Below are 26,660 nucleotides of genomic sequence, written 5' to 3' on the forward strand. Positions count from 1 at the left end.
TTGACTATCCGACATGTACTATTGGGACAGAGTTCCTCTGCTAAATTAAATCATTTTTGTAGGAAGATAAGAGAGTTCATTAGCATTAAATCCTTTGTTAAACAACCGCTTACAAGGTTTTATAAATCTACAATTCAAAAGCTAATATTCTTTGTCATTTTCCAACGGTTTCTGCCGATTTAAATAAACCTTTTAGCTCAAATATTGAACTTAAACTAAGTGGCAGGCCCCTTGTTGTTAATCTGTGAAGAAATTTCAAACATTTTAGATTATTCTTTTCTAAAATGGCACAAAATTATTGATTGTGTCGAATAGAGCTGATAGGACATAGGATGATGCTCTTAAGCGTAATTCAGCTTACATTGCTATTGGTAGATTAGTATAATCATTAGAGTATTAAGTTTAAAAATCAAAAACATTTAAAAGACAAATTTATTGTAAGTTGCCACTTCGTCAATAAGGTTTTAGCATTTCAATACGTGCCGATTAGGAATATTGGGAGAATACATCCAGTTATAACTAGTTATCCACTCAAAATGCAAAAGTAAACAACACCAACCATCCAAAAATCTCAGATAAAACAAAAACTGAGAAAAAACAACAAAACTTTTATCAGAAACCATCCCTTCCGATCAACCTACACACATATTACCACACACTTACTTACTCTCATAATTTTTCCTATATGATTCTATTATTTTTCTTCTTTAACTTCTCTTCCAGATGACGATGCGATAAAGGAGCTGAAAGGAAAAGCAGCAACAAAAAAAAAAAAATTCTATACATCTGTAGTAAAGTTTTTTATTTTGGTTCTATTTGGCAGCAGTTGAAGTCTAACGAGCAAACTAATAATCAAATCGATATTTTTCAACTTTTTTGTGTGTGTGGATATTCACATATCCAACAAATATATAAGTATTTATTCGGGGTAAAAAAGTTCTTAAAGAGCATTAACAGACAACAGTGAGAAGTAAGGGTGAGAACAAGATACAAGATTTGATGTTAGATTGAGAACATAAATTAAGGATTACACAGCAATCATCAAATTACAAATTATTCGGATTGAATAATTAATTAAACAGCTAGCAATTATCACCCTCACGAATGTTCGAGAAATGATGATACAGTCGAGGTGTAAATTCAAATTAAAGCGTCGATATAGGAGTAGATTAGGGAGAGACATAGCAACATGCTTAACTTATACAACACTTGTTATAGGATTAGTGTTAATGCAATATGATTACGGTAAGTTGTTCGATGAACTTTTTAATGTCACACCTTAGAAATGCTTGTTAAGGAGGAGGGATTAGAATATAAATCTGTAATTAATGGGAAAATTTAAAATCATTTCTATGTGAAATATGATGTCTGGAGATTGTCTAATTTATGAATTCGGTATTAGAGATAAGATGGGGAATTTTGAATAAATTTAACATGGAATTTTGATTTTTGTAATGCTAAGAAGGTATTATATATTTATAAATCAGAGTCAAAATTGTCTGGATGTTGTTATTGGGATGGGAATAATCCGTCGAGATCCAGTTGAAGAAAGCCTTATTTATTTACTATTTTGTAGCTTGGGTACATAAGCCCGTGCGTTGTAAACGCTTTTAGTCTAGAATATTCTTTGAAATCATCTGTCCGTTTTGAACAGTGGTAGGCACTCTGAGTGTCGTGTCATACTAGTTTGCAACTAAGAATTTTTGGAGATTTCGGATAAAGTTTCTGTCGAGACACTTTCAAGGCATGGCGCGAAAAACAAAAAGCTGCCCACCACTGTTTACGAATATTAAAGAATAGAGCTTTCTTCCTGGGTAGTTTAAGACAGAACTCGAAGTCAACTCGGATTTTGCATTGAAAAATCGACTCAAGTCGACTGTTTACAAAATTCTAGTCGATTTCGAGCTCTGGTTTTAGAAAAGGTGTAATTTACATTAATTTATTTATCATTTTGTCACATCGGAGTAACTACCAATAGCTTACTTTTAAGAGTATATAATCATTATTCAAAGTTTTAACCGTTTACAGAAGTAATTTGAAATGTAACGTGTCAAACTACGAATAAGACTAAGATTTTAAGCCTTAACAAAGGGGACACAGACAAAGAGCTTGCTCTCAACAGTTTGCAAATATTTGATATACTAGATGTTCATGAGCGATTGCTCTTAACTGTCTCGGCTCTTAAAAACACGCCCTTTGTCTTGTAGATCCAGTCACATTCAACTATATTTAAATAAGAAATTAAATTTTCTTTATTTTAAAAAATCAATAAATTAAATTAAACTTATTTTCTCACTAAATGTAAATTTAAACATGACTCAATGTCTTCAATTGCCGTCTGTTTCAATATTTTCATAACAGTTGTTCAATAAAAATTTCAATTTCACTGAACAACAGAAATAGTCAACAAAAAATCAATTGAAATTCATTGAAAAAGAATGTTTTAAAAAAGTTCAATTTCACCAAAAGAACATTCTCAAGCAATATAAAAGGAACTAAGAAAAGAACTAAGCACAAGATGAAAATTGTGAAGGAAAATCACGTTGAAATGTCCAATTGAAAAATTTCTTTTACGTGTTCCGAAAGGTTAAAATGATTATAGTCATTTTTATTTTGTTATTTTGACTTGAAAGTGACCCTCACATTCTATACACATGTCTCATCATGTACTCGACACCTTTATCCTCCCCTTCTTCTCCTTTGAGATTCCTTTACATAAATACGTAGAATCGAATCGAATGTCATAAAAAAGTTTCTCCTTTATATTGATATCAAGTGCCACTCGGCTATATAAAAAATGAGTCTATTTACACACTTAATCCTAAGCACGTTATGATGCTATTTAAAGGAACGCTTTTTGAATACATGTGTGCGTTACAGACCATTGTAACAAATGTGCCTTTTTTTCGGTACCTTTTGAATGTTAAAATCGCTTTTATATTGACTTAGGATTTATCCATCTATTGAGTAAATATATAATGAATGGATAAGGTGGCAAAAAAAGGCCATGCAGGAGGTAGGCAATAAAAATATTATAAAAATTTAATATCCTGACAAAAGAGAGCTGTGTGAATACATTTTATGGACATAAAAAAGGTGGGAGAACATTTTTGTGAATGGTCAGATATAATTTAAGTGCTGGAAATGGAAGTTTGGAGGGAATTAAGTAAAATTTATGTTATAAATTTGTTTTGATGACAGGATTAGGTAGTTTGTTATTTGATGTTTGACTTTATAATTATTATATATATTTAAACAGTTAGTTGCTGTAATGTCGTGAGCAGAGTTGTTACCTATTGAGTTGCTATTAAAGACAAAAATTTGTCACATGCATTTAATTACAAATTTGGTTGCCTTTTCATTGGAAATGCCTAGACAAAGCCAAAATCTACCATAATACAACTAAGCACCTATCCACAGGCGTTTATCTGACAACTGTGGTCGTGAGCATTGTGTATCCATTAAATATTTGACATGTATACAACAGTCTATAAAAATGATTGAGAGATCTGTCTCTGGTGGGAATCAAACTCATGACCTCATAAAAGAAAGAGTGACAGATATCTGCCCGATCGGCACATATTTAAATATTGCCTCCACGGCGATGAGGTGGCAATATACTTAGAATCAAATTGTCGGTCTCAACCAAATTTGCCACTTGGTTCTAAATATACTGCCACCTCGTTGCCGTTGTGGCAACATTTCAATGTATGCCAATCAAACTGATTTGATTTGGTCATAGAGCCCTTATCTAGGACTGGCAGATTCGCCTATATATGGCTCGATGCCTTAGATTCCACAGTGCTCATACACCATAGTTGCTTAGATATGTTTATTAAAGAATCTCTGTCTTAAAATTATCTTGAAGTCAAATTCAACCTGTTCACAATCAAAACCAAAAATATAAATCCAGCCAAGCATCCATAAATTTCTCTTTAAACCTTCCAAAAAATCCTTTCAACATTTAAATACTCAACAAATCTTTACACAAAAACAGATTGATTCATTCCACCTTAAAACAAGAAGTGACATTGAATTTAAGATTAATTTTTTTTGAGGTTCTCTTTCTTATTTCAAGACACAAAACTTTCTCATTGAGTCATAGAAGCAATCCGAGTAGTAAAGTTAATTACTTTTCACTTCCTTGACATTTATTCTATTAAAATGTAAAAAAGTTCCTTTCAAGGCTTCACCACAAGTTAATTCAGTAATTTGTCAGTTCTGTCTTTCATCAACATTCTTCTTCTTTCCTTTTTTCGTCTACTTTTCCATTCACTTAAAGTAAAAGACGAGATTCCTTAAAGGTAATCGAGAAGGGGATGAAGAATTTCATTTTCAAGAATATCGCATCATTTTCACGTTTTTTTTTCCTTGAAGTTTATTTAATTTTTGTTCTTACTTCCATTGCCTATGAATTTTTTATGATAGAAATGCCTTTATGGAGCATCTTACACATTCGTATGTGTTTGTGTATGTATTAAACAATGAAGTAAAGAGGCTTATCACGTATGATGATGCTCCTGACAAAGGTTTTTCTTGCCTTCTTCTTCTTCCTACTTATTTATATGCACGATGTGTTGTAAAGCGACAATAAAACCATTAGATAAATTTCGAGTCGTGATTTCATCTTGAGCTACTTATGTGTAGCATGTCATGTATGTATTTTTTGTGTATAACGATTTTACCTTTCTTTCTTTCCCTCCATCTACGATTAACTACAGTGTCAGCATTTGAACCTGATTTCGTCTTTCCACTAGAAAATGTAACAGTTGCTCAAGGACGAGATGCAACATTTACATGTGTAGTTAATAATTTAGGTGGTTATAGGGTGAGTGGTGAATCCGGGTCCCCTGCTAGGGTACGTATCAGTTTTTCAATGCATGCTAATACTGTTTTTCACTGTTTTATAATCGATTATGTCGTTTAGTGACATAATCAACTGCACCTTAATCACAAATAATTTTATCTATTTACACCAAATATATATAAATATATATCTGAGCACCAGAGCACCTATAAAGTTTATTCGCACCGAATCGCACAATTTAATAATAAGAAATGATCACAATAAATATTTTGTTGAATGTAAGCAACAATTCACGAGCACCAAAATAATCAATAGATAGATATGCACCAGCACCAGCACTATTGCACCAATATAAAAAGCACAAATTTTAAAATGCACAAAACTTTTTTGTATCCTTTTTTGTGTTTCACATTTTTTTATGATTTTTTCATATCACTGACAAAATTTGGCACTATATTCAATGACAAAAAATACCCCGTCAAAGGAATAAAAAAACAAAATTAATCCTCAAAAAATATCCGCATCGTCATCGTAAGTTGGATGTTAAATATTGAACGAAAAACAATTAGTTGACTTCAAAAGCACTACTTTTTATATCCCCACCGATACTTCAACCGAAAAAAAGTCAAATTAAAAAATTTATAATTCAATTTTTATACGCGGGACTTCTCGAAAATATAGTATGTGTAATGTATTGTGAATAGGGATCTGTTTGTGAGTGATATTGATATAAATGGAAGCAATATAGGAAAGGAATTTGATTTTTTGCAAGAAAAATGAGTTATATTGATGAAAATTACTAGAATTGATGGAATCTAAGCAAGTTTTGCATTTAATTCGAAAAAATAAATGTTGTTTATTCTTTGGAAGCTAATTAGAAGCAGTTTTTACCTTTTAAAGATGTAAAATAGCTCAAAAATCCATAAAATAATGCATAAAGCCTAAATTTGTGATTTAAACAAACAAAACTGATTGACTTGAAGTTGGTTGCAATTAAATGAGCAAAACTGTACAACTTGAAGTTGGCTACAAGCATAAAAATTTGTAAAAATTCAAAAACTTATTTTGTAATGGATCTATCCAATTAAAATGTAGTAAAATAATTAAATTAATGATTTAAAGTACATACTTCCACTTCATGTCTATCAACAAACTCCAAACAACAAAAAAACTTTCAATTATCCACAAAAATTTTCATCTTTAATTAAAAAAATTGATTTTATTTTGTACTTCCATTAAAATAAATTCAATAAAAGAACTGACATGACTTTCAATCAACGCCAAGCGCTTAAAACAAAAAATTAATTATTTAATCCGCTCAAAGAGAGGGAAAAAAAATTTTGTACCACTTTTTTTATTGTCTTCCGTGGTTTTTTGTGCTGCATAAAAAAAAATCCTCTATCAAAAAAATTTAATTTCATTAATTAAAGTTTCATTGAAAAAATATTCATGCTCGCTACTCTCTGCATACCTATCCCTTCCAAAAACCATATTTGACGTTGATATTAAAAAATTAAAATCCATCATTCAACGTACTATCAATGAAATGTCGAAAAAAAGAGCTTGAAAATAAAGAGAGGATTTTTTTTTTGCTGAAAAATGATGATCTGAGTTGTTAACTATAGCTAGATGGATAGATAGATAGGTAGATTGCTGGTGAAAGAGGGGGAAAAATTTTGAAGTTAAAAATAACTTTTAAGGTGGATTTTTTTGGATTTTTCAGTTTTGTTGGTATTGGAGAAGGGTAGGGGCATTGATGTCTGGGACGTGGATGCCTTGATACACCCCTTCCTAGAAACGCAGTATTAAGATGATTTACCATAAAATGTGTTCTTCCTCATAATTTATTAGAAGAATTTTTGGATTTTTCTTCAGGAAAATGAAGATTTTTTTCAAAGAATGATGGAAGCTTGACCCCAAACAACATCTCATCCCCTTCTAGAAACGCTCCTACCTATACTTCTACTCCACTTGAAGGGGTCTAAACAGTCCCTTTTCCGATCGGCACACGTTTTTAGCGACTCTAATCCCTGGTCTAATCCATATAAAATGTAAGTCGGTTTCGAGCTCTGGCTTAGGTGGCAGTCAAATATCATCAACATGGCAATTGAAATGGAAGATTGGACGACATACGGCATCCACTTGGCTGTCCCGAATAATTTGTGCCGATTGAGTTTGGTTCTTTTCTTACAAGAAGCAATGACCTTCTATATTTAGATATAAACCAAATTTACCACCAAGTCAGAGTCACGCCAATATGGGGCTAAATTTCTGACCGAATAATTTTTTTGTGATAGTCAAGTATGTAGGCATAAATGCAACATAGAACCAACTTTCAGCAAAACATTTTTCTAAACTTGATAAAAAATTTAAAATACAAAAAATCGCGCTCAATAAAAAAAATTGTACAAATTTTATCATGTATCAAAAAAAAAAAAAAAAAAAACTCAATTTTAGTCGATGATTTTTACCTCAGACAGACGCTTTTTTACTATTTTTTTATTAACGGCCGAAATACCTTGCTTTGAGAGACTGATTGACAACTTATTTTTTTAGATCAAATGTTAACGTCAAAACAATATCGAGAGGGGTTAAAGGTAGTGCTTTTGAAATATAACACAAAGAGTTTTCACCTGCAGTGGAAGTTCAAACATCGTCGTTTGCTGTAAATTAGATTAACACATTTCAAAAACAGAAAATTTGAAATTTTGTGATTGCCTCAAATTAGTAGAAATTTATTTTTTTGATGTCAATTGTAGCTTTACGGTTGATTAGTGCCATTCTCTCACTTGTCATCATTCAATGGACCTGTGTGGATTTATAAAATTATCTATTGGATACAAAAAAATACAATTCCTAAACTATCATTCAAACCGCCGTACACTAAAGTGAGAACAGAATGGCATAAACAACTGCATTGGCATCGACAACAACTGCAATGTTGTTTTTAAGCATTAAGCACAATAATCGCTTTACAATTTTCCCTCAGACTATTATTGTTTAGTGCATGAATGTGTAATAATCATCCCTTTTGCGGGCACATCCTGCTAATTGTTTTATTTACTTTTATTTTGCAATCGAGTAAGTGACTTGGATTGCTATTGTTGTTGAATTTGATGTTATTGGAAGTAATTGGAACTTAGTTTGTTATTGTACAATATTGTTTTGATTCGGTATTTGGATTAGAAAGCTTAACTTCAGTTTAATTTGAATTCTATGAAATTTAACCTTAAAAAATTAGATTTTATTAAAAATTCAATTAAAAAGTGCAAATTTTAGAGAAACTTTGCTGTTTATTACATTGTTTTTGACTCAATCTGAAGCTTTATTATAGTTTTTAAATATAATAAGCATTAAATGTATAAAAATTATGTAAATTGATGTAAAAATTGGAAAAAAATGCAGATTTGTTTACAATTTGTTTAGTTGACAATCCCCTGATGAGAATGGTTTGTTGAAAACACCCTTAATATCTTAGGGGATTATCAACTTGAACAGAATTTCTCACAATTCTTTAAGTTCTAACAATTTTACGCGGATTTAGTTTGTTGCTATCCATTGGCCACAAATTAGTATATTTGAGCATAACTTGAGTAGCACCAACATAGAAGCTCTTAAAATTGAATTTCACCATTTATTAAATTTAAAGCTTTATCAAAATAATTCAATAAATTTAATTCAAATTCATTAAACCGCAAAATTTTCATCAATAATATATCCAAAAACTTCAACTGCATGTCATTATTAATTTCATAAACATCTGCTCTACAAATTAACTCATGATTTTAATTATTGAATGAACAATAAAATATAGTTGATTGTTGTGAAAATTCATAATTGCAAAATAATTCATGGTCAACAGAGATTTTCGATAATTTTGACACGTTCGATTAACCAAAAAAACGTGCTTATAAAAATATTTGAATGCAGCAATTTAAAATAATTCAAAATAATATTTTTTTAAATAGAATTAAATTAAATTAAATTGAATAGGATAGAATTTATGTCATAACATAAAAATCCTCTTCGGCTAATACACCTACACCTTCAATACTTGTGAATCAATAATCAACGTATGCTGGATGTTTATTCAATAATTAATCATAGCTAATTAATGTGGAAAGTGTGGCTGTTGTGCATTCGTAGTGTAGAGTGAAAACCAGCAGACTCATTCGTTGAATGATAGAAGAGAGAGCAAGTATGAAAGTCATTGATGATGTGTGAATGGAGTGCATTTTCTCATTTTAATATGCACAATTATTTGAATTATATAAATGCACATTTGATGTTGTCGTAGTCTGCACAATAGATTTAAGGATAATTTGAAGATGAGTAAGAATTTGTGTGGATTAGTTGACTTATGGTCCCAACTGACACACATTACTATGTTGACATCATGGTGCCGAATCGATAATTTACTAATTCAAAAGACACAAATCAGTTAATTAATCAATTAGCAGCTGCCACTTACTGCTAAATCGAATAATACAAGTCGATTAATCGATCAGAAATCCACTAACAGTTTAACTTGACTCTGACTTAATGTCGGATTTGATTTAAACCTGGAACCATGTCAGAGTCATGCCGGTTGGATGTTGAATCTTGGCTTTAGTTGAATTTTGAGTCGAAATCTAACATTAAGCCGATATAACTCTGGTATATGGCCTTGATGTTGGTCACTGAAATCAAACTAGACATCAAGTTAGTGCCACATCGGCATATGACCGGAATTTGGATCGACTAGCTGTCTTGTACTATTCAAGCTAGAACCAAGTGTCAGTAAGCATTCTACCACCACTGGCGCTGTTGTGGCATCATTTCAATGCGTGCTAATCCGGACCGACTCAACTTCATATTGAATTCTAGTCAATTTCGAGCTCTAATTTTAAGGAATTCACTCAAATCACCAATTTCATAATCATGTCATTAACCTATCCCTACATCATACCTCTCCCATAAAAGTTCATCAACCTCAATTTTCATCCAAAATGCTCTCATCATGTTTCATAAAAATCAGCACTGAAAATTTGTATAAAGCATGAAGCGGTTATCATTATGTGAACATATTTTTCTGATTGTCGAAAACATTTATCCACATGAAACGTTTATGTTTGATGCATGCCTTAATGGAAAAAGCACAACTTGCACAAAATAAAAGAGAATTTTTGTTGTTATTTTGCACTTAAATTAAATTCAATTACAATGCATAATAATTAGATGCTGAAAGTCTATGCTGATTATTTTGTATTGGAAGTAAAATTGCAACTTTTAGTCCAAAAAAATGCAATAAGCACTGCTGATTAAAAGTTTCAATTAAAAATATTCCATCTCCCATTACAAAATGTATTAATGCTGTTTATTGGATGTATATAGGTTGCGTGGATAAAGGCTGATGCCAAAGCAATTTTGGCAATTCATGAACATGTCATTACGAATAATGGACGTCTCTCAGTCACTCACAACGATTTCAATACGTGGACGTTAAACATAAAAAGTGTAAAAATGGAGGATCGAGGACAATATATGTGTCAGGTGACCCATGCTTAATATTTTTAATAATACTTTTTTTAACAATGGGATTCGATTTTATTGTTTTACTGAAATTTGAGATATTTAATTTAAAATTGGATATGTATTTTTATGTGAATATGTAGGTAAATACAGATCCAATGAAAATGCAGACAGCGTTCTTGGAAGTCGTGATTCCACCGGATATTGTGTATGAAGAGACATCAGGAGGTAAACCATGAATTATTTTTTTATTATAGATTAGTGGTTGACAACCTTTTTTCCGCGGCACACTTATGTTGGATGCCTAGACTGGAAACATACACAGTATAAGGTTCATACCAATACCAAACATTCTGTCACCACTCTAGTATGTCGCGACACACAGGTTGTCCACCACTGAGAATTTTTTGATTATTTTAAGCTTCAAAGGAAGCCACTAGGTGTTCCTGAATAATTTAATTAATAAAATTCTATATTTTTATAAATTCCTTCATTTTCCTCCCCATATAGACATGATGGTTCCTGAAGGTGGATCAGCGAAATTAGTATGTAAGGCCCGAGGATATCCCAAACCCAAAATAACGTGGAAACGTGAGGATGGTCGTGAAATAATCGCCCGAACAGGTCCTCATGGTAAAACCAAATGTAAGTTTTATAGAATCAAGGCTGTCGATGCAAATTACAGCATTGGATGTGCGCGTTCCAAACTATTTACAGCATTGAAACTGCACATTCCAATCTATAAGTATTTTAGTTAAAAATATCATGTGATACCAGCATAAAACAGTGTCACAACACCGCATGACTACCTTGAAAATTCCATTCAATAAATTTTTCAATTCCAGCACATCAAGTTGAAGGTGAAATGTTGTCACTCACAAAAATCACGAGATCTGAAATGGGAGCATATTTATGCATAGCATCAAATAGTGTCCCTCCATCCGTGTCCAAAAGAATGAAAGTTCAAGTACATTGTAAGTTTGTCTTGTTTATCTAATTTTTTAGTAATTGTTTTACATCCATTGTCGTGGCTGTAAAAAGTTTTTCTCATTCAATCCATTCATTTGCCACAAACATGTTGGATATATATACAGGAAGAGGAAAAAAGGGACACAAAAACAATGGAAAAGTGATAATTTACCCCATTGTTGTGTTGAGTACAATGCCTCAGGTTTTGGTAGAGTTTAAATAAAAAGTTTGGCTTTATTGCTGCCTTCTGTATGGAAATAAAGGCACTCTGCTTTTAGGGGTGTCCTTTGGGAAGATTTTGTCAGATTTTTAGGTGTTTTGGTGACAAAATTTAGGATTTTGTAAGGAAAATTACGAAATAATTAAGAAAAATTGAATCTTTTGATGGACGTCAATCAAATGGCTGCATTACAGTAATCACAACTGTAACTTGCAAATGAAGGAACTGATAAGCCACTATCAAGTAAATAATAACTGGACGAAAATACAAATTAAGATCTTTATTGTTTGAAGTTCGAAAACAAATTAAATGTTTACATGAAGGGGGCTACAACTATAAAAGGGGAAATTCAACTAAATTTAGTTACAAGCATAATTTGAATATTAAATGACAGTTGATATTCTAAATAGTACAAATTGGTTAATTCAGCAAATATTCGGCCCATAACCTACATGACTCTGACTTGATTCCGGATTCGGTTTGAATCTAGCACTATATGCCTGTGTTACGTAGGCCTGGATTTTGGATCTAGATATAGTATTAAGAAAGACTTAAACAATTTCGAACAAAATTACCCCAAATAAATTCATATTACAAAATGTTAATTATTATTTTGTTATGTTTATAAACTTTTCATCCTCAACCCCATCCCTACCTCATTCCTTCCTCCTAACAAATATTAACTTGCATAATGTTCACTTCATTTTGTAATAATTTAATCCCTATTTTATTGTTTATTGTCAGTTGGGTGCCTTTCATGTGATAAATATTCACTTAGCTCTCTTACTCTCTGTTAGCATGCTATGATATGCTGTTTAATTATGACTAATTTCTTATCCTTATTATGTGTAATACATAATAGTATCATTGTAAACTTTTGTGGTGCAAAACTTTTGCTTTTTTGAATTTTCGACAATGATAAAGTTTATGAATGATAATGTGTAGGTTTTTAGGGAGGTGCGGTAGATTCTGAATATCAATTATTGAGGTAGATACTTGATAAAATTGAATTTTGAATTTTTTTCAATAGATTAGCATTTGATCTTTCACTTATTAGGGAGAAGTTGTACCATACTTATCTACTCTTAATAACTTTCTGCTTCCATGTTCCTATGTGAAGCTTAGGTTACAACAAAAGGCTCTGTACATTTGACGCTGTTGCTGACTGTCAGCCAGTTTGTACAAACTGTCTGTCCGCACATGTAGCTGACATTCTTAACTTGCAAGTTGCTTTCTTCCTACAAATTGATTTTAAAAATGGTCGGTTGTAAACCTTACATCCCTAACTTGATTGTGGGAATTTTCTCTTTCAGGCAAGTTGCTTTGGATAGGCTTGCTACCTTATCATTTAGTGTAATTATCATATCTTATAGATCAGTCGCAAGTATTTAGCGATATCAGGGAATACCACAAAAAGGTAAACCATTTGACATTTGGACAGCTTCAGAGTCTGGCTTCGGCTTCACCATTTCCCCATTTGGTGCCTAAGCAAAGTCAATGTCAAGCTCCAGGTTTGTCTAGATATAGACAAAATCAACTATCTATTCAAATACCTTGAACAGTCGTGTCACACGACTCGTGTGCAACTTTATATCTTTCGCAGCACCAGTGTACAGTAGAACACAGGCTGCCCATCTCTGGTTTAAATCTAAAAGCCAATATGTATTTGTCAACTTTATAACTATTCGTCACAAAAAAAAGAACTAATTTAATGTTCAATAATTGAACTTAAAGCGCATTAAATAAAAGGCATGATGACATAAAAGTACATAACAAGCTTGTCACAATCTCAAGAACATCTCGAGAATTCATTAAAAAATCCCAAAAAAATCTCCAAAAAGTGTTCAATTTGAAATCAACTTAAAATTAACAGCCTCTCCTCATAAAACCGTCAAGCACATTAAATTGCAATAAAACTTTTTTGTCCAACACCACTCGAGTCGCACATCAGGAGCAGCGACAAGCGACAGAAGCAAACATCGACACAATAGTACATTTTAAATTTATATAAATTAACTGCTGTTCGCGTTTAGCAAAAATTGAAATTTAATTGCGATTGTTGGCTGAATGTGTGTATAATGGTGATGATGAGACATTGATTTATTCATTTTTCCTCTTCTGTTGACGTGTATATATACAACAAAATGATGAAAAACATATATATGCGTACATAAATCCGATTATAAATGATGATGATACTCATGGCAATTCATAATTTTTTACTCTCTCTTCACGTTGCTGTTATTCTGTTTGTTTGCAATTTTTCAACCCCTTGATTGGCGTTTTACATACAATACCAGTTCATCCACTGATACAGGTATGAGATATAGCAATTCATTTACATTTTGTTTGTCTTTTCATTAATCTTCATTGACTCGCAATTTTTTTTTTGTATGTTGCACGTTCTTTAGGTGCCTAACCAGCTCGTGGGTGCCCCCTTCTTACAGATGTGACGTTAATTTGCAATGTTGAAGCTTCTCCAAAAGCCATCAATTATTGGCAGCGCGAAAATGGTAAATTAATAATGAATTTCATATGCCATTTAATATATTTGCACTCACTTACTCATCGATGTTGAGCAGCTCTTTTTTTGTGTGTGTTGTGCGCTGTTGTCTGAATATTTAAAGTGGAAAATTTATTTATGAATGTGATTTTGAGTGCATATGGAAATTATCTGGATATTTATTCTTGATTTATTAATTTATGGATTATATTCAAATGAATGTCGGGGTTGGCAAGTTGGTATGAGATTGATAATCCTTGGATCTAGTGGAAATTTGGTTCTACAGTGCTAAAAACTCTCAAGGAATTGTAAATCCTTAATTACTTACAGAGGTGCCTGTGACAGGCAAAAGCGGTCCAAATTCTTGATAATTTGTATGGTTTTGAAGGAAAACTATATGAATTATCAAGAATTTGTACGGTTTTCGCCAGTCACAGACACCTGTTTTGCAACTCTGCTTACTTACTTTACTGGTACAGATCTCGAGTGGGCAGAAAAACTATAGAACTAGCCTTTAACTGAATATTAAGTTGCCATCAACTAGGTGTATCGTATTTTTGTCCACTCGGGGATCAATTGTGATCCATAACCTCCCTCAGATGGCACCTAAACCAGTTCTATCTCTGGTTTCCTGTACCAGCTCTATCGCTGGTCTCCCAAAAATTGAAAATAACTCACAAAATCCATGGAAATCCTTCGACAACTTGTCAACACTTTCAACATCCAGTCACAACATTTTTATGATAATTTTTTCTTCTTCTTCTCCTCCATTTACATCCATAAAGGCGAGATGATAATCTCAAATGATCGCTATCTAATGTCAGAAATAGAAAACTCAATGTATGCTGTACAAATGACTTTAGTACTACGAAAAACACAAAAATCTGATTTTGGTGGATATAAATGCATCTCGAAAAACAGTATTGGAGATGCAGAGGGCACAATACGATTGTATGGTGAGTATACAATGAAAACTGAATGCTGCTTTGATGAACCATTGTTTTTATTGTTACTGATTTGTTAGTTGTTCGTTGATGGAACAACAATTTGTGAAGTTTCAAGGAGATTTGAATATGAAAATGGCAATTGAAGATTAAATTTTGTTACAGTTGCTCTAGTTTTTTGGAGCTATTTTTTGTGAATCACTGGACACAAAACTCGACGGTCCTCGAAAAATATTTCATTACATTCTGAACAGCCCGAGCTGCACAATGCGACGAATTAGCTTCAAAAATGAGCCGAAATCAGCCGCTAGAGTACAGTCAACTTCGCTTCTTTCCATTAATATGACGACGCAGCGGTTCCTCTGGTGAATGCATTATCCCGAGCGACGCAAATGTGCCCTCTCCGTTTGGGATCCACATGGCTGCGAAAAAAAGGAAGCTTCCATTTGGTATTAATGACTAGATGGTATAGTCATTTTTGGCAGCCATATGGACGCCATAGTTGATTAAGTGGAGCCTTAAAAACTTCGTGGCGCAGTCTTCTTCATTTGTGTCTCTCAGATGTACTGCTCGGGAATGCTGAACCCCAACGAGCATATTTGAACATTTCATCAAAAAAATATTTTAAATAAAAATTCTAAACAAAAATTCCACATCAAAAAATTCTGCCTTGATCCCCTCTTTTAATCCCTTTTGTCCACGAATCACAGAATTATTTCATTTTATCCATCATCACAACAAGCAGCATCAAAATTGCAAACATTAAAGTTATCATGTAAATTTCAACATTATTCAGCATAAATTTCTTATTCAAACATTTTGTCTCATTTAAAGAAATTACATGCATACAGTACTTTGACCCTTTTGGTGCCTCTCGAAACATAAAAAAAATCTCTTTTTTTTTGTAGGGTTGAAAATCAATTTCTTTCCCTTCCTATTTTAAGCACTTTAACTTTATTCCGCACATAAATGTAGATGAAACTATAAAGATAAAAATTGTTACTACCGCAATTTACATGAGTATTTTTTTGTTGTTGATGCGGAATCAAGTTTTTCAATTTTTTTTTTCTGTGTCAGGATTGGAGGCTTTAAGGCTGGAAATTGTTTTTGATATGAATTATAGACTATGCTTACAAGTTTAAATAGATAGTTTTGAACTTGTTTGAAATAGTTGCAAAACAGTGTATTTATTCTGATCAGACAAGGAGTAAGCTCATGGGTCTGCTTACAACATTAAGCATGCTCAATTATATTGAAAAAGTATACTCATGAATACCCTCATTTAGGTAACTTTACTCAGTTAGGTATAACAGGGATTGTAAAATGCCATTAACCATGCCTTGTGCGGTTTTAGTCGAAGCTTATAACCAAGGTGTGCCGCGAAAAATAAACGATTGTATAATTTAAAGTAGAAGAGAGCACAGAGGCATAGTCAAGAATGTTTTGTTTTGGGTACAGGATTTGGATTGAAATTGAACTACCTTCTCCCCTAAATATGCTCTTGATTAGGTTCTTGAGATCGAAAAATTAGAAATTTATGCATTTTTGCCCCAATTTTCATCCTGAAGCTACGTTCCTGAATATGCTGTATTTTTAATTGTTTGCTAAACATCAGTATATCAAGTCATATGTTGGTTAATATCTTAGGACGAGATTGTATTCCAGAGAGAGAAACTAAGCAGTAAAACCGCCAACTCCAATCAAATTCCGTTAAATTTTAGTTAGTGTTCTAGCTGGATTTAACGTATTTTATTGAGTACTTTGTCGTCGAGTCAGTAATATCGTCAAAGGAGTGGTTCATATCCCACTTTAAACTGTAGATCTCGGTTTGAGTGCGGTGGGCCACGAACCCTCACTCTTTAAACTGTCATTAGCCTTAAGAACCATATAACGTGAAGCTCTGGATCTTTCATATCAGAATGGTTAAATCTTTTCTTACTGAGTGCTGAAGCTCCAGTTTTCAAATCTTACAACTTCCTCTTTTTTGAGAAGTTAGCTTTGAATCCTACCTGAAGCCAATCTCACAATCATTAGTGTCGATATAACAAATACTAACTTCTCTTCACTACCTTAAAAAGTTCAAAAAGCCACAACTTCACTTCTCCTAACTTTAAAATTTATCTCTCTTTAAATTCATTTTCAATTTTTCATCTCTTCCAAAAAAACAATAAAATTGCAAAGAAAAACTTTTTCCTTCATGTTCATACATAAAAATGGAAAATTTCCCATTCCATAGTAAGTTCTAAGCACAAAGCAGCGCACTGCATAAAATGTACAAATTTGTTTCATTTTAAAATATAAAAAAGCAGCAGCAGCAGCTAAAGTTGTTATTTATGTTATCGTTGATCTGTTTATAGGCTCATGTATTATGCATGTACAGAGTCTGCTGAAATTTCAACTCTAATTTTTCATTCCTTTTTATTATTTCATACAGAAATGGAACTGCACAAGAAGAAGCAGAATCGTTACAATAATTATGACGATATTAGTGGATCAAATGACGAGGTAATTAAATGCTGTTGAATATTACATGACATGACAATTTTTTGTTCCTTTTTCTGCCTACTCAAATATAGGATAATGAAGCAATTCGAAGTGAAGACCAAAATGATGAAAGCATATTTGGCAGTAATGGACGTCTCTTTAAGGACGCACAATCGAATCTCATTAACAGCAGCAAAGCATCAACTAGTAACTTTTTATTAATTGTATCATTCATGTCGACCGTGTTTAGTGTAATTTTATCCAAATTATTATCGATTACTTTATAGTAAATCCCTTACAAGGTGATAACCATCCCTAATAATTATGGTATTAAATTTAAATTGATATGATGAGTTTTTATTGTGAAGGAATTTTGAGGGGATTTTTGGAGGTGCATAATATTGAAGATGGTGATATTGGTTGGCTGTGGATGTTGGAGTTTTAGAAAATGGTCATTTAAGTTAATGTCCTTAAATGGCAGGGTGAATTTATATGGACTTGAAATACTCGAAAATCAGCAGATTTGACGATTGGAACAGACTGTGGCAGTTTTATGCTTAGTTATAAACTTGACATTTGTGGAACTTGCCATGACTAATGACTACAGATTCCACTCGGGCATCAATCTAATTTTGGCATCAGTGCTACTCCAATTAGGCATCATGGCACTATTTTGAATGCAAAATTTTGAAATTGACAGTAAAATTACTAAGACGGTGACTTTCTAGATTCACATAGTGTCTTCAAGATGAACAGAACATTGGCGAGGAACTGATTAATCACAATTTAATTATGTTCGATTAGTTCCACACCCTTAGTTCAAAATGTAGACACAAAGATAATATTTTGAGATTTTTGACGCCAGCACCTCTTCATAAATCAACCAATTCCCATCTACATAATCCTATGCATCTCATAATTACGACTCAAAATTTCCAATGACTTAATATGAAAATTTTTCTTTTTATTTCATTTTCCTTCTTCTGTTATATCATGAAATCTAATATAATGACCAAAAAAAGTTCTCATTACGTGCAGTAAAATGTTAAATAATATTTTTTACTTTGGTATTCAACAACGAAAGTCCTTTAAAAGCTCTTATAGAAAGGTGAACTAATTTAGAATTCATTCAGCACTTTCTTGTTATTGATTAAAAATTTAATAAATTAACACATTTTTAATTAAAATATATTTTTTTGAGCATTTTTTGTGGAATTAATTAGGAGAATTTTGTCAGAATTCAGGGATGATAATATGTCCGAAAACACAAGGAGCATGCTCATGAGAATGTTTACGAAATTGAGCTCAATTTGTGGATTAAGAAGACTCATGAACATTCTTATTTGGTATGCTCATTTTCTTCGTTAGGGATTGGGTTTCGAAAGAGGAGTTACGAGGCAGATTTCAAAATAAAAGTTGACTGCCAGTATGTTAAGCCATTTCCCAGTCTATAAACAATAGTTCTGAGTTGTCACCTTTGATTTTCTGTCAAAGATGCTTCTTGCAGGCTTGACTAGGCAAAAGCATTGTCTTGCCAGAGGCAATAGTTCCATTCACCTATCTTACAACTCTGTAATAATCCTAAAAAAACCTAACACAAATTCAATTGTTGCCACTTGAGTAGCGAAAAAGTGGCAATGGCCAAGTGGTTAGAGTGTCAGACTCAAAAGTTGCCACCACATCGCCGAAACGACAGTTTAGTTAGAGTCTGGTTTCAGTCGGATTGTCAAAAATGTTCAAATTTGCCAATTAACTTCCACTTGGATATAAGTATACTCCATGTCTCAGCACGGTAGCAGTAACATTACAATCTGTTTCGAACAAGTCAGCACCCAGACCCTAACAGACAATGAACATAGTTCCCTAAGTAATGCTTATCAATATAATTGACCATGCTCACTTTTGTGGAAAATATTTGGAAAAGCTCCACAAAAATTTCAAAAATTCTGACAAAAACTCCCTAAAAAGATTCAACCAAAAAGTTCCATTTACATCGAAATTGATTAATTTTTAATGATCCACTGGAAATTTCCCAATGCAAAAAGAGATTTTTATTTTTAATTCTCAACATGACCGTCTAGTGGCACATTTAATTTTTGCTTTAGGACTGTTTCATTAAGCTCATGAATTTTTTATCCCAATTTCTTCTATCTCCTTCTCTCTCTCTCTTTCTCTTTTACTCGTTTGTAAATATTTGAGACTTTAATTAAAGATTAATACTCAGCATGAACAACATGAGGAATTTTGTTGATGATAATGACTTTAAGATTAAGATCCATTTTTTTTATTTTGCACGACCATCGTCCCCAAAAATTTATAGATGAAAAGGAAAATGTCATTTGATATTAAATACGTAAGGAGAAAAACTTTATATAACTAGTTAATTTTATGTTACATACTGTACATAATAATGATAATTATTCATTTATAACTGCAATGCACACTGAAAATTGTGACACACGTGTATATATTATAGTCATTAAGGACATATATCTATGCGAATAATTTAAGGTAGAAACAAAAATGACAGATATACATAAATATCATACATACTTATGCTTTATATCGCGTAACACTCATTTATTAAAGAATTTCATATAAACGAAAGCAAAAATAGATGAAAAAAATATTTGAAAAACTTATGAAGAAAATAAAATAAAAATATAAAAGTTTTTGGAACTAATTTGTAGATGAAAATTTATTTTTGGCATCGAATTTAATTTATTTAAATTTTGTTAAAAAATTGTTGAAAATTTCGGAAATTTGTGCAATATTTTAGTTTTTGCAACATTAAATCTCTTCTTACTTGAGCTTAAAGATTTGATTTTTGTAGGAAATTTGCCTTAATTGAAGTTTGTTAAATTTAAAAATTTGAATTTTAATATAAAAAGCATTTGAATCAGTGTCGTTGATAATGAGAGATTGAAAAGGAAGGATGCTGCAAATTACTCTGAATGGTCAGGTGTCTTGAGATGAATCACATGAATTACTGTTAAAATCGATGTATTTTTAATAAGAACTAGCTTTCAGAGGCACAGTTACTTATTTTTCTAGAAAAGTATCCTGAATTCCAAGTTTCGGAGACCGAGATCAAGACTTCATGTGAATTCTTCAAAGCTTCTGCATATGGAAACTAGGAAGCTTCTAGGAATCTTTGATATCGGTCTCATGAACCGTAACTTTAGATGTATGAAATTTCTCTTGCTAGGGTCTCTTCAATTCACTTAAATCCAAAGATTTCAATTCCGAGATCAAAATTGACCGAATCTAGGATTTAATTCCAGACTTGGACACATTTTGGTCCAGGGATTGTGAATTCTTACTTATATCTATCGACACTGAAATGTTTGTAAAATAATTTCATCCATAATTTCAATTCCGTCAACAAAAAAAATTCTAAAATTTATAGTAAATAAATAAAAATAATAATTCAGCAAAAACTACTCATATACTCAAATACAATAATCAAAAGTGCCAAAAACCAAGATAAACTAAAGATGGAAATTTATTTATCATTTATTAATTTTTTGGCAATTTTTAAGTTTCTTTTTAAAAAATTTTTTGGAGTGTAATTTGAATTAGGGCGCTTTAAATTGTTTTGTGTTGCTGATTATTATGGTAATTATTATTATTATTTAGAGTTCAATTTTAGATTATTTTTAAATTAAAAAAATTGAGCAGAATCCGGATATAAATTATTTTTAATTTTTAACTGATAAATTTTTATAAAAATCTTTTAATTTTTTTTAAAGATTTGAAATTTTTTTTTTAAATCTTCAATTTTTTAAATATTTTAAAAATTTTATATTGCTAATTTTTTTTAAAAAAAATTCAATTCTTAAATTTTTCAAAAATTTTAAATTTTTTTTTTATTCATAAATTTACTAAAATTTTTGAATTTTTTTAACTTTTTCAATTTTTTTAATTTTTTTAAAATTTCCTGATGTTTTGAATTTTTTTCTAAAATTTGATTTTCTTTTAAAAGTTAATTTTACAAAAAGTTTTAACTTTTTTTAAAAATTCACAACTTTTAAAGAATTATTTTTTAAAATTTTTGTTGACTATAACCTCAAAAAACGGACATAAAAGTATTCCATTTAGTGGCTATCTATAACAAAAAAAAAGAAAAAAAAATGCATTGAAAATAGTAAAAATTAAAGCAAAAACTTTTGCAATAATAAAACAAGACTTTATAGTGTCTAATAAACCAAATTTTTATGAATATAAAAAAAGTCATCTCTTGATTCTTGAGTCCCTTTGATATCAGTAAATCCATTGCCATGGATAAGATTTTTGATGACAAATAGGAAAATGAAGTTTAGTGTTAAATTTAATAAATTAATCAAAGCAAAAAAAAGGTATTTATCAAAATTATATATATTATATATTATTTAATAAAATTAAAGTCATTGTTAAATAAAAATTGTAAATATATGAAAAAAAGCAGAGAACATTGTGGTCAAGTGTTGTAAATAAAATCAAAAATATATACATAAACATCCTGCCTTATCTTATTTTATTCCAAAAATATCTTAAAATGTAATTTTTTTACATCCACAAACTTTGAATGGAATTCTTGCTTTACAGATCAAAAGAATTTACCTTTGAAGTTTTCTTTTACAGGATAAATATTGGGACAATTTGTAGATCAATGTCTGAGGTTTAGTATTGTGTGTCATTGGCTATTGGGTCAATTTTAAATATAGGATTTGAATACTTTAATGTAAATGAATTTAAATTAAATTTTATTTTAATTTAATAGATATGACATTAAAGTTCAAATAAATTCTTTATTAAATTAGAAATTTGAAAATTTTTATGACACGATATTTTATTTTATCATTTAATGGGTATAAATAAATATGAACCAAGTAAAGAGGGGTATAGATTTTTTGCTACCGCCGGTCGAAGCTTACCACCAAGGTTGAACATCACTTTATATTCACCAAATATTTAAAATAGTATTGTTGGGAAGAAGTAGACCATAAACAAAAATTTGAGTAAAATTGAAAAAATATACAATTATTATTATTATTAAATCAGAAAAGGCGAAACAAATAAAGAAGACTCAACGGTGCTTTAATGTCTCCGTCATGAATGTTTTTATACCCACAAATGGTCCTTTATCTTCTCTAATGATGCGGCTTCCATTTAGTTAATGAACGTATCTATGGCGGAGTTTGCTTCATTTGTGTCGCTCGAGATATAAGCCCTGTTATGCTATTGATCTAGATGACTAGTTTTTTCTTGAGCAAAAAATGGAAATTTTTTAATTTTTTAATTAAGTGCGAAAGTCTGCAGTTTTTGGATGTATCTTATAGTTTGACCAAGGCAGCAGGCCTTTTTTTTGTCTGAAGACTTCCATTTTTGAATGAACTCTTCTTCAAAATGATAAAGACAGATTTGTGACAATGTGTTGAATAGCCTACTCAAATATCTTTAAAATCCTATATGTAAGGCTAGTTTGGAACAAAACTAGTTTAAACGTTTAAATTTGATTCGAATTTCACATGAAGTTGAATGCTGAAGTTCCCGAAAAAATTTCTAAGAATTGTTTATTAAAACACTAAAATAAATCACATCCAATAATTCAAAAATTTCCAATAAACATCTCAGATTTTTATGACTTCTTTGATTTGTGTCGTCAATATCTCACCAAACCTACTCACACCTTTACTCACACACAACGTACACATAAAAATTCTCCCCCGTGAAAACAGCCTTAAACTTTCTTTCAAAACATCATAAATATGCGAACGAATAAAATTACAGGAAAGCAATTCCACATAGATCATGCCAATATAAAATCGAAAGAAGCAAGCAAAAAAACACATCTCATACAATAGTGAATTGCTGGAAATAAAAAAGTATCAAAAAGAGGAAGTAGAAGAAAAGTCATTTGTACAATGATATACAGGAAGATAGATGAGTTGATGTATATGATGAAGGAAGTCAGAAAGCCATGAAAAAAAGAAAATTGCTTCAAATCTCACTTGGGACGAGTTTCATCTTAAAAATACCATTTACAAGCCATAACATTTCCAGCAATCTCAGTTGAACGCAGTGTGTTGTTCTTTTTGTATTAAAATAAAGTAAATAAACGTTTATGAGTCCCAAGATGATTGTCTTGTGTGCTGTATTGAGTTGAAGTTTTTGTGGAAATGTCTATGAATAAAAAATCAATTGGAAAATGTTCGAGTATCATTTCGATTGTCGGTGGTGATGCTGTCGAGAGATGTAATGGATTTTTGGTGGCTTTATCCATTTGTAGGCTTGTTATGTCTGGTTTCTTGGAGCTGGATAAACCCTCCGGAATCGCCAAATGAGAATGAATAAAATAGCATTCACAGGGGATGTCAAAAGTATGTTTCATCGAATATTTATAAGTGAGCAAGACCAACAATGTCAACGGATTTTATGGAGATACAATTTAGATGACCCTCTGCAAATATACATTATGCAAGTAATGTTATTCGGGCCTAAATGTAGCCCGTTTGTATCACAGTTCGTCAAGAACAAAACAGCTGATAAATGGGAAGCAAGATTCCCAAAAGCTGCAAGAGCATTAAAGGATTTCACATATATGGATGACTTGATAAGCAGCGAGGAAACGGTTGAAGCAGCAGTTGAAGTAGCAACACAATGTATCGAGATCCTGAAGACAATCAACTGGGATTTAGTAGGATTTCAAAGTAACAGTTTAGAAGTCCTACAAGCTCTGAATACAGAAAATGTTAAGCGAGAAAGCATTGAGTTTATGACAGCTGAAGAAGCATCTTATACTACGAAGGTTTTAGGGGTAGCATGGAATCCCAAAACAGATGCTTATGAATTTAATTTAAATAAAAATGCGTTTATAAAACTGGTCACCGAATGTGGACATAAACCAACAAAACGTGACCAATGCTCTACTATAGCAAGAATTTTGATATCCTGGGACTGATAAGTCACTGCATTATAAGAGGCAGAATTTTACTGCAGCGGTCCTGGAGGAAAAAGTTAGGATGGGATGAAGAGATTGACGATGATGAGCACAAGGCTTGGTTAAATTGGCTGAACGATTTGGAGAAGGTATCGTTATTGAAAATACCACGTTTAAGATTTCCATCCTACAATATGACACAAGCTGCAACACTGGAACTGCATACATTTTGTGATGCCGGCAAGGAGGCAATTGCAGCTGTTTCATACTTAGTTGGAACATTCAATGGATATAGGCAAGTTAGTTTTGTCATGTCAAAAGTAAAGGTAGCCCCAAAAAGGGTACCAGATTTAGTCGCACACTTGTCGTCATCAGATGAACAATGCAGTCTAGTCATCAATGAGGATGTCCAGCTGGACGATGAGGAATTGACAACTACCGCTCCAGAGAAATAACTTTGGCGGGGGTCGAGGATGTCGTTGCGTATTACGACAGTTCTGCATTTTTGAATTATTATATTATTATTATTATTATTTCTACTGTCAAGTTATATGAATTATTTTCCTCATTCTTTAATTACTATTGTTCACAAATGATTAATTATTTACAATTACACAATGTTATAATGTATTTACAATCGAAATTTTTTGAAAAATTGTGCGAACACGCGACTTTACTCTTTCACGTTCGGTTTCAAAGGGAAAGATCTTCGTAAAAAGGGGTCTCAACGTAAGATTCGAAAAGAGATGCGAATATTTGAATTCGTAAAGTCCGTTAGATATCATCGCACAATTTGTACAATATAATTCGATTGTAAATACATTATAACATTGTGTAATTGTAAATAATTAATCATTTGTGAACAATAGTAATTAAAGAATGAGGAAAATAATTCATATAACTTGACATTAGAAATAATAATAATATAATAATTCAAAAATGCAGAACTGTCGTAATACGCAACGACATCCTCGACCCCCGCCAAAGTTATTTCTCTGTAGCGGTAGTTGTCAATTCCTCATCGTCCAGTTGGACATCCTCATTGATGACTAGACTGCATTGTTCATCTGATGACGACAAGTGTGCGACTAAATCTGGTACCCTTTTTGGGGCTACCTTTACTTTTGACATGACAAAACTAACTTGCCTATATCCATTGAATGTTCCAACTAAGTATGAAACAGCTGCAATTGCCTCCTTGCCGGCATCACAAAATGTATGCAGTTCCAGTGTTGCAGCTTGTGTCATATTGTAGGATGGAAATCTTAAACGTGGTATTTTCAATAACGATACCTTCTCCAAATCGTTCAGCCAATTTAACCAAGCCTTGTGCTCATCATCGTCAATCTCTTCATCCCATCCTAACTTTTTCCTCCAGGACCGCTGCAGTAAAATTCTGCCTCTTATAATGCAGTGACTTATCAGTCCCAGGATATCAAAAATTCTTGCTATAGTAGAGCATTGGTCACGTTTTGTTGGTTTATGTCCACATTCGGTGACCAGTTTTATAAACGCATTTTTATTTAAATTAAATTCATAAGCATCTGTTTTGGGATTCCATGCTACCCCTAAAACCTTCGTAGTATAAGATGCTTCTTCAGCTGTCATAAACTCAATGCTTTCTCGCTTAACATTTTCTGTATTCAGAGCTTGTAGGACTTCTAAACTGTTACTTTGAAATCCTACTAAATCCCAGTTGATTGTCTTCAGGATCTCGATACATTGTGTTGCTACTTCAACTGCTGCTTCAACCGTTTCCTCGCTGCTTATCAAGTCATCCATATATGTGAAATCCTTTAATGCTCTTGCAGCTTTTGGGAATCTTGCTTCCCATTTATCAGCTGTTTTGTTCTTGACGAACTGTGATACAAACGGGCTACATTTAGGCCCGAATAACATTACTTGCATAATGTATATTTGCAGAGGGTCATCTAAATTGTATCTCCATAAAATCCGTTGACATTGTTGGTCTTGCTCACTTATAAATATTCGATGAAACATACTTTTGACATCCCCTGTGAATGCTATTTTATTCATTCTCATTCTCATTAGGGGTTTAAGCATATCCACCAGCAAATTAGGTCCCATTAATAACTGCTCGTTCAATGATGTGCCTTGGTAGCGAGCTGCCGCATCATACACATTACGTGTCTTAACTGGATGCTTATTCTGATTAACTACCAGCGACATTGGAAGGTAGTTTACGTTGGGCCAGTTTCCATTTATGTCCTTCTCTCTTGCCGGTCGGACATAATTTTCATTAATTAACTCAATGAAATTGTTGTTGAATGCTTCCAGCA

General features: G+C 32.0%; 1 pseudogene; it reads left to right on the forward strand.

The window, feature by feature from the left end:
• Positions 1 to 21,107, forward strand: part of LOC139099654 (lachesin-like) — a 44,326-nt pseudogene extending 23,219 nt beyond the window's left edge.
• Positions 21,108 to 26,660: the final 5,553 nt, after the last annotated feature.

The sequence above is a fragment of the Chironomus tepperi genome, unplaced genomic scaffold, assembly GCF_022539635.2.
Source record: "Chironomus tepperi strain 1889 unplaced genomic scaffold, CSIRO-AGI_Ctep_v1 contig_479, whole genome shotgun sequence".
Classification (NCBI taxonomy): Eukaryota; Metazoa; Arthropoda; class Insecta; order Diptera; family Chironomidae; genus Chironomus; species Chironomus tepperi.